Source organism: Nannobrachium achirus, assembly GCF_963921795.1.
Source record: "Nannobrachium achirus genome assembly, chromosome: 12".
Lineage (NCBI taxonomy): Eukaryota > Metazoa > Chordata > Actinopteri > Myctophiformes > Myctophidae > Nannobrachium > Nannobrachium achirus.
Genome location: NC_137832.1, coordinates 31,833,239 through 31,842,534, shown reverse-complemented (window position 1 = coordinate 31,842,534; position 9,296 = coordinate 31,833,239).

Genomic DNA, 9,296 nt, shown 5'->3' with positions numbered 1-9,296 from the left:
TTATCCCTATAAGCCTGTATACTGCCCTGGTTTCCACATGCAATCTAAGCTACATTCTCTCTATGCACTGGTCAACATGAGCCCAGGGGACGCTAAAGAGGCTTAGGATGGACATTACATGTGTCACTCTCATTTCTGTCCATTTTCATGTCAGATTGCTGCATTTTCAGTTTTCTTCTCACATTGATCTGTCCAAGATCTAATTTCTCCTTTAACCAGATCAATTAATAACTATATTATGAATACTAATAGAAGTAGTAGTAATAATAAGAATCATCATCATCTTCATCATCCGTTTTTACGTCTGGAAACTCCTGTCCAGGACAGGCTTCAGACACACCTCCTCATTAACCTGTTTGATTTGGCGTTGTGAACCGCATGCCCCCCAGGCAGGGTTCGAACCCATGAACATCAACATGAAAGGCGTGTGCGCTAACTGCAACACTAGGGTAGCCTGACACTCAGCCTGAAATTCCTGAATTGACATTTCGTTTCACTCCATCGCCTGCCCTAAAACATATTTTTAAAGGGGAGTGGCTAGCGATTCAGGGTCTGTAACCAGGCTAACACTAGGGCTTAAATGCAGTTAATAAGAACTTTATACAGCACGTGAAAATAAAATACCATTGTTTTACTCATACAGTGAACTATGAAAATGAATGAGATCAATATTCTAAACTTGTATCTTTACACATAGATGTTCCTAGCTTACAATAGAAATTTGCAAACCATGGGCACAAAAGAAAAGAAAATACACCACAGTAAAGTCCCACATTCTGTAGTTCAAGAATGTACCTCTTTCTCACTCAGATATTTCACATTGTTCTTTCAAGAGAGACAATACAGAGCAAATTTCACGTGGGAGAATTGTAATAATCACAAAGACAAATTCAGACCTTCTAAGATCAAATGGCTCAAAAACCTCCAACCCCATAATCTGCTTCCATCTTTAAATAGGTCACACCTTAAAATAATAAACTAAAGGGTAGCTACAGTACATGTAGCTGAGCAACAGTAACACTTAGTAGTTTGAGGCGCCCGCTGGCCTTGCGGTCCAGGTGCATATATACCACAAGGGCTCTGATGCCTGACAGCGTGTCGCGGGTTCAGATCCCGATCCCAACGACCTTTGCTGCGTGTCACTCCCCATCTCTCTCCCCATGTCCTGTCAGTCTACTGTCCATATTAATACAAGCCCAAAAACAAATCTTTAAAGTAACACTCCATACTTGACAGAGATCTACAAGCTATCTGTGTGTGTGTGTGTGTGTGTGTGTGTGTGTGTGTGTGTGTGTGTGTGTGTGTGTGTGTGTGTGTGTGCGTGCATACGTGACTGCGTTTCTGTCCATGTTCTTTAACTTTTACAACCCTGTAATGTTTAATATGGCATTGACATTGACATCACAGTAAATCCTACATTCACGCTGAGGGATTAGGCTGAAGATAATATGGAATGTGCTATGGGAGTATGGGGTGAGGGGGACCCTGTTGAGGACCATCCAATCCTTGTACTCCCAAAGTGAGAGCTGTGTCTGGGACTGGGTCAGGCCCCCAGAACCTCTGTAGAACAGTGAAGTTGCTGTCGCCTGGTGTTCAAATATGAGATTGCAATACTTCCGCATTTAAAACACTACTGCACATGCTTCTATATCGTCTGAAACATTTGTGCATCTGCTCTATTGGCTCCAATATTGTAGTCAATACGGGAAGTAGAGGAACTTCTGGGTGCTTCATGCGCTTGTGAGCAACTTTAATTGAAATGAATCGGTGGGATCGGAACAGTAAGTCAGACTCGCTCTCGGTGGGGGTTGGCCTCCGACGGGGCTGTGCGTTGTCATCTCTCTTGTTTGTGATATTCATGCATAGATCTCGAGACGCAGATGGTAAGTAAGTATTCCCATTACTTGCATGATGCCTGGTACAGTTATTTGTGACTCACAATTGTCACATCGAAAATGTAAATGGACATGATGAGATTTGTTGACTCAACGTCAACAGTTACATTTGGCGAGGGAAGACGTCACTTCAGCAAAAGCACTAAATGTTTTGTACACAGTTCAGTGGGCTGAGGATTGCATCACTGCTTTTTGCAGATGATGTGTTCCTGATGACATCATCGGTCAGTGACCTCCAAACTCCCACTGGATTGGTTCGCAACTTCGCATGCCAAGTGTGAAGCAGCTGCGATAAGGATCAGCATCTCCAAAGCCGAGGCCATGGCTCCTGGCAGGAGACCAATGGATTGTTCACTCCGGGTTGGGAATGAGGTCTAGCCCCGCGGTGAAGGAGTTCAAGTATCTCGGGGTCTTGTTCACAAGAGAGGGAAGGACGGAGTGGAAGATCAGCCAGAGAATAGGAGCAGCAGAAGCAATATTGCAGTCGCTGTACCGCTCTGTTGTGATTAAAAGAGAGCTGAGCTAGATGGCAAAGCTCCAGTCCAGATATACTGTACCGGTCAATCTTTGTTCCTACTCTCACGTGTGGCCATGAAGTGTCGTCATACTATGGTACTTACCTATTATTTACTGTAGGCCTACTTGCTGTAGTGGTTATCTACTGTATGGTACGTACTTACCTATTATACTTACTATGGTAGTTGCCGATTTAATTTGACTTATTTGCATAACAGAAATGTTATATACACAGTATACAATTTCCAGAATATTGTTGTGTGGGTAAGGTAAGAAACCCAGAAAGTATCCACCTGTTTACACGATAATTTACTGTCGAATTATTTGTGGGACACTTCCGGAGAACAGCAGACATACAAGCTCACGTCGCGTCACAGATGCAACCGTTGTGAGCTTGTAGATCACTCTCGGCTGCGACGCCGGAAACTGCCGCACACCTTCTGCGCAATGCACGATGGGACGTTGGAAACTTGTGGATATATTATTTATTAAGGTACTTACCTAATATCTACGGTACTTACTATGGTAGGTCTATTATCTATGGTATTTACTATGGCACTTATCTATGGCACTTACCTTTTATCAATGGTACCGTACGTACAGTACTTACAGTACTATGGTACTTACCTATTATTTATGGTACTTACCAGGCTTGACATTTCATAGTTTTAGGGACAAGACCGCTTGGCCTTTGGTGTAGTCTAGACAATTTATACACAGTATAACTATTAGCTAAATAAATAAATACAATATTTACATTTATTTTTTTAGAATTCAGAATCTCAATAAGACACTGGTGTTTAAAAACATATTGACAGAAAAGAAGCAAAGGAGAAAACTGTGAAATCAGCTGGCTCACTTGGGCAATGTGGACAGGGCATCAAGGCCACTGTGGCCATATGATAATATTATTTTTGAAGGGCATACAGCCAAAACGAGGGGAAACGATGGCCATATGGCCTCCATGAAATTGCTGCCATGGTCATGACTGAAAGGATACGTTCGCGGATATGGAATGAGTGAGGTCCTCTGGGAATGTTCCACTGGCAGGACCAAGGACCAGATGGGGGGATTATATCTCCACACTGGCCTTAGAACGCCTCGGGATCCCTCAGGATAAAGTGGCTAATATGGCCCGGGAAAGGGGAGTCTGGCACTCTCTGCTGGAAATGTTGCCCCTTTGACCGACTCCGGATGGATGGATGAATGGATTAGGCTGAAGAGAGTGGAACATAAACCTTGTCACTTTGACCTCAGATGATAATCATTCCTTGAAAACTGAAACATTTATCATGAATATTATATGTTGCATTCGTTCATTTCATGAATAGTCTGATTGTTGTTTGTTTGTTTAGTTCATTCATTATCTTACTGCATTCTTTCTGTGTCAGCCATTCCATTCTAATATTTTCTGAAAGTAGAACTAACAAAAGGTCAGTCTATATCCTCTCCGTCTCGCTGTCTCTCTCTCTGTCTCTCTTGCCACTCTGTCTCTCTCACTCTCTCACTCTGTCTGTCTGTCTGTCTGTCTGTCTGTCTGTCTGTCTGTCTCCCCCAATCTCTCTATATTTCAGTTATTTTTCCCTGTGTATAATATTGACTCAACTGAATGGCCCATAGCCCTGAGGATGTACAGTACCCTTGTTCATGGGACGTTACAACACACTAGCCTGGCTCCACTGCAGGCTGTGGGAGCTTCACCAACATATTCAAGCATTGGGACTTGAGCACCTAAAGCCTAATTTAAATGCTCCGTTGCACTACATGTTGCGTGTCGAAAAGACCTACAAGCTCACAATGTGGCTATTCTATTTCCAACACACAATACCGTCATGCAACGCATTATAAACCAGGCTTAATGCTGATCAATAGTAATTGGAACAACAACCTAATATTATTGCCCTACATCGTGGAGACCTTCCACAACACTAATGTTGCTTTTTCCATAGGCCCAAGGGCATTTTACATGGTATGAATAGACATTGTGTAGGCAGGATAGTGTCTGGCTGGTTGCCAGTTGGAAACCAGACTGGCTAGCCTAGCAAAGTCTAGGTGGGCGAAGTGAATTAATGATGCCCAAGTGCTTTTAAAAATGACTTATTAATGTTCTATGAAGTGCTTTTACTGTCTTTGATAAAGTTCTTTCAATTGCATTTTCTCTTTTATTTATTCATGGCCTCGAAATGTCTTCCTTTGATTTGGACTTGTTTGCTATATTTATTCACTTAATGTTGTACAGTACAGTGTAATTGCCAAAAAAGAAGCATAAAATCCTGAGTACTGTAGATCAGTGAGTTAGTTCCAAATGGACCATTACTGGTCTGTGACTCTGAGAGCGTACTAATGTTACCACGGCACAAGCTAGCCATAAATTATAACTTCCAGCAGAGGGTGCTAATATTCGGACGTTTTGTCTCTCCTGGAGTTATAAAGCAGAGTCAAATAGCTCTCGCTGGTTGAGCCTCCACGTCCCTAATCGCCTCAAAACATGTTTAAATCATGAAGTTGCTCACCTTATCGTCGAAACAGCTTTATATCTACCTATTAGCCCACTCGTTGGCATGTGTTAGTCCATATGTTCCTAATACATTAATGTTTACTAAAACTTCTCCGAGACTCGCGTTTCCTCGTCGGAATCCTTCCGCCTTCAGAACGCTCCAGAACTACAGAACGTTGGAATACTTCCGCATACAATAAAACGTCATGTCCTAGTATGATCGAATCGCAACGGCGATCAACGTCACGTGATATGTTCGGCCATTTTTACCCAAGCAGTTCAAAAACAAGGAAAGCGATGAGACTCGGTGAAGTTTTAGTAAACATTAATGTATTAGGAACATATGGACTAACACATGCCAACGAGTGGGCTAATAGGTAGATATAAAGCTGTTTCGACGATAAGGTGAGCAACTTCATGATTTAAACATGTTTTGAGGCGATTAGGGACGTGGAGGCTCAACCAGCGAGAGCTATTTGACTCTGCTTTATAACTCCAGGAGAGACAAAACGTCCGAATATTAGCACCCTCTGCTGGAAGTTATAATTTATGGCTAGGCACAAGCCTGGGATCAATAACATTTTCGGTTTTCTGAACCGGTAACCTTACGTCATCATCAGGCTGACGAAACCCACGACCGGAACCTCTGGCGCCGTGCACCTCCAAAATGATTCCCCTATAGTTTAAAATGTGTTTAGTTTGGTTTGGTTTACATTATTTTAGTATGATAATCCTTTGGTATGTCCATCTTTTATTCTAACTCGTAAAGCGACATGCAAAGCTGCATTTCTTTATAACATTCACAAATACCCCTTCATACGTTTGTACATAACATACAGTAATAGTATATGTGATGTCAAATAGACACAGACAGTCCCCTATTCCCAAAGGGCGGAGTGGCAAACTGGCAATCCTCTCTAAATAAACTCAATCTGTCAATAATGCGTATCTCATATGAACAACAGATGTCTCCATCTGCTCACCATGCCCACTGGTCAAATAAATGCCATGGTCTCCCATGGTAAACTGGTGGAAGAGCCTCTACATTCAATGGCAAACAACCAGCAGATTCCTGTGTTTCATGCATCCATACATCTTTCAGCATCCATTAATGTGCTCAAGTTTGATAGATTTTCTTCTTATTTTATTTTTATTTATTTCATACTATACATGGCAGTTTGACAAGGATTAGAGAAAGATGAGAGGAGCAAGATGAGAGGAGTTGTCATGTATCAACAGACAACTAACCTGCTGCCATGCTTAATATAGATTTGACCCTTTTGTAGTAGTAGTAGTAGTAGTGGACACAATCCTCAATAAACTGTACAAAGTCAATAGATTATTCCATTCTGGAATTTTAGTAGGCCTAGTGTAATCTTTATTTAGTTTTGTGTATAAAATGTGTTCTTTTTATTTTAGTTTAAATTTTGAATAGGTCCACATATACGTTGAAATTGCACAACTTGTATTTTGGGGGTTAGAGACAAATAGGTACTTTGTGAAATGTCATTTTGTGTTGTGCAATTCTAAATGATGGAATTCCTGTAGTAAATCTCCCCACTGTTTCAATGATGTACTAACGTAAACGTAAACATAAACCCAGCATAAGGTCAACAAGGCCGGAACAGCCCTGCAGCTGTCAACCTGAAAACATCTGCTGATGCTATGTGCATGATATGTATTACAGAATGGACTTACACAAGAACAACATATACACATGCACGCATATCTGCACACTCAGACATGCGTACGGGCAGACACAGATTCAAATACACATGCATGCACACACACACATACACACAACATCATAATATCTCATATCAAGCAGAGCAAATTATGCCCATCCACATGCATGCACAATGGAAAGATTATGAGGGTTATTGGTTGCTGTAGGGGCTTAGTTTATATCGTATTTCTAATCTCTGCATTCCTCTCCTTCCTTCATCTCTTTGGCCTACATGAAGGTCCTGCACCATAAAAAGTAACAAAGTGAAATGTAGCGTTCCGATGTGTAACAGCGTCTAAAATGCTGGGAGACACCGGAAGGTCATTCAAGAGGGGATTTGCCAATGTCTTCTCTTATCAGTGACCCGTCACATTGCAACGGACACACTCAATTTGTAAGTATGTGTGCATCTTTGAAGCACATAAAGCCAGTAGTACATGTTTGAATGCCAAATGCAAATACAAATGCAAATGAAAAGAATTATTAAAATGACATATACTGCATGTGTTTATATACAGTATATGTAAATTATGAACCAACAGCTGGAACACAAAAGCAGTAGCCTACATGCAATGTTGTCTTTGTCAGTATGATGCACATTTGTCCATACCTACACACACATGCACACACGCACGCACACACACACACACACACACACACACGCACGCACGCACGCACGCACGCACACACACACACACACACACACACACACACACACACACACACACACACACACACACATGGAAGAGTTCGAACAGTCAAGAAATCAATAGCCATAGCCATACAAACCTAATGTGCGTGCGTTTGTGTGTGTGAGAGAGAGAGAGAGAGAGAGAGAGAGTTAGTGAGTGAGTGAGAATGTAGGGTAAAATGGCTATTGGGTCTGGTTACTTATGTTGGTGAACATCATGTATGTTACATAAGAGATGGAGTACTGTAAAGGGTTCGACCTCAGGGCTGAGTTGTGTTCCAGGCGCACGTATTGGGACACACAGAGAACAGAACAGAAGGGGCAGGATGTGTTCTAGGAGAGGGAGGAAGATATTTAGACAGGGACGCAGAGAGGGAGAAATAAAGGCAGAAAGGGAGGGCGGCAGAGCAGAGAGCGAGTGACAGAGCAGAGAGACTCATCGAGTGAGAGAGAGAGAGAGAGAGAGAGAGAGAAAGAGAGAGAGAGGGGAGGGATGGAGTGACTATAGCAGCAAAGATAATCAAAGACAGGACACTAATACATAGAGCTGGTAGGACAGCTGCTGTGGCTGGTGAAGAGGCTGCAGGCTAAAACTGAGTGGATGCTTAGAGACAAGTGTCTCTACAGTGGAGGGCTTGTGCCCATGGATCTAACACACGGGAGGAGATTCTTGTTTCATCAAGTCAACCTGGAGCCAGTTTGAGACCTGTGCAACACCGTTTTTGACCATACTACTGGAAGAGGATAATGGACCTATCTTCTTACGGCACCGGCAGGGAGCTGGCACCTCAGTGGCCCCTTCTAGTCCAGAGCCAAGGTTTGGTGAGGAAGTTTTGGTCCGGAGTCAGGACCACAAATTGAGTCACTGGAGAATTTAAAATCGGTCTTTAAATTATTATGGACATAGTTGTTTTCTTCAGCAACCAAAGGCTTCATGTGCAATTTTGTTTGAAGTTGCTTTTTATGTTGCCCTAGCATCCACTATTCTCTGCAACACAATTGAACTCACATTTGAATCTGTATAAGTAACATAAACCTGGAGGAATGTTTAGATTAGCACAACAGCATTCTAAACCATTTGGACTTGCAAGATTTCTGAATGAATGAACAATGAAATTAACACATCTGCTTTAACGGCCACAAAGATTTGCCAGACTAGCCTGTGTGTGCAATGGCATGCACAGAGAATGCTGAGAATTCTCTGCTAGAATTTCACAATAATGTTCTGCGGGGACGCCTATGGGCAGTGAAATGAGAGATGAGGCTGTCAGAACATATTGGATGAGACATACAGTAGAGTTGCACTGATGACCAGAGCAGCATGATATTTAGGATGTAGCCAGTATTCCTTTAGTTATTGGAGATTACTGTATGTTTATTTTGTTTTAACAAACAACAGGATACGTGCACCTTTGCTTTTGATCAATTCTGTATTTAATGAAATGGATGTATAGCTTGATCCCTCTTGATCAGGCAGAGCTGACATACTGTCATTGCTGTGCTGTGGCTATAAGCTGCCAAAGATGCCCTTTGATGGTGCCTCCATATGAACATTACAGCTCACATCAAAAGACAGAGACATAGCATTTCATCCTTCCTAATTGGCACATTCTTTTTCTTTTTTAACCAATGATTTCTGCTGAATAATCTTGTTGTTATAAACTTGGTTTTGTTAAAGATACATTTTGATTCCTTGACATTCCTTGACCTTGACATTGCACATTATAAAGAGGGTAGCCTAGGCTACTGTAAGATCTCCACTGCACTGAACCTGTCAGAGTGCCATGGAGGCTAAGCAGAGGCGGAAAGGAATGACCCCTGAACTTGAAACTCTAGAACCAGAGGCTTCCATCTTCTTCTCAACTCTTCCAAATCATGCAGTGTTGTTTAAAAGGTTCCTCGTCATATTGCCCACCACTGTGGTGCCGCTTCATTCTGCTGAGCTGACGGTTCTGATGGGGTGTATGAACC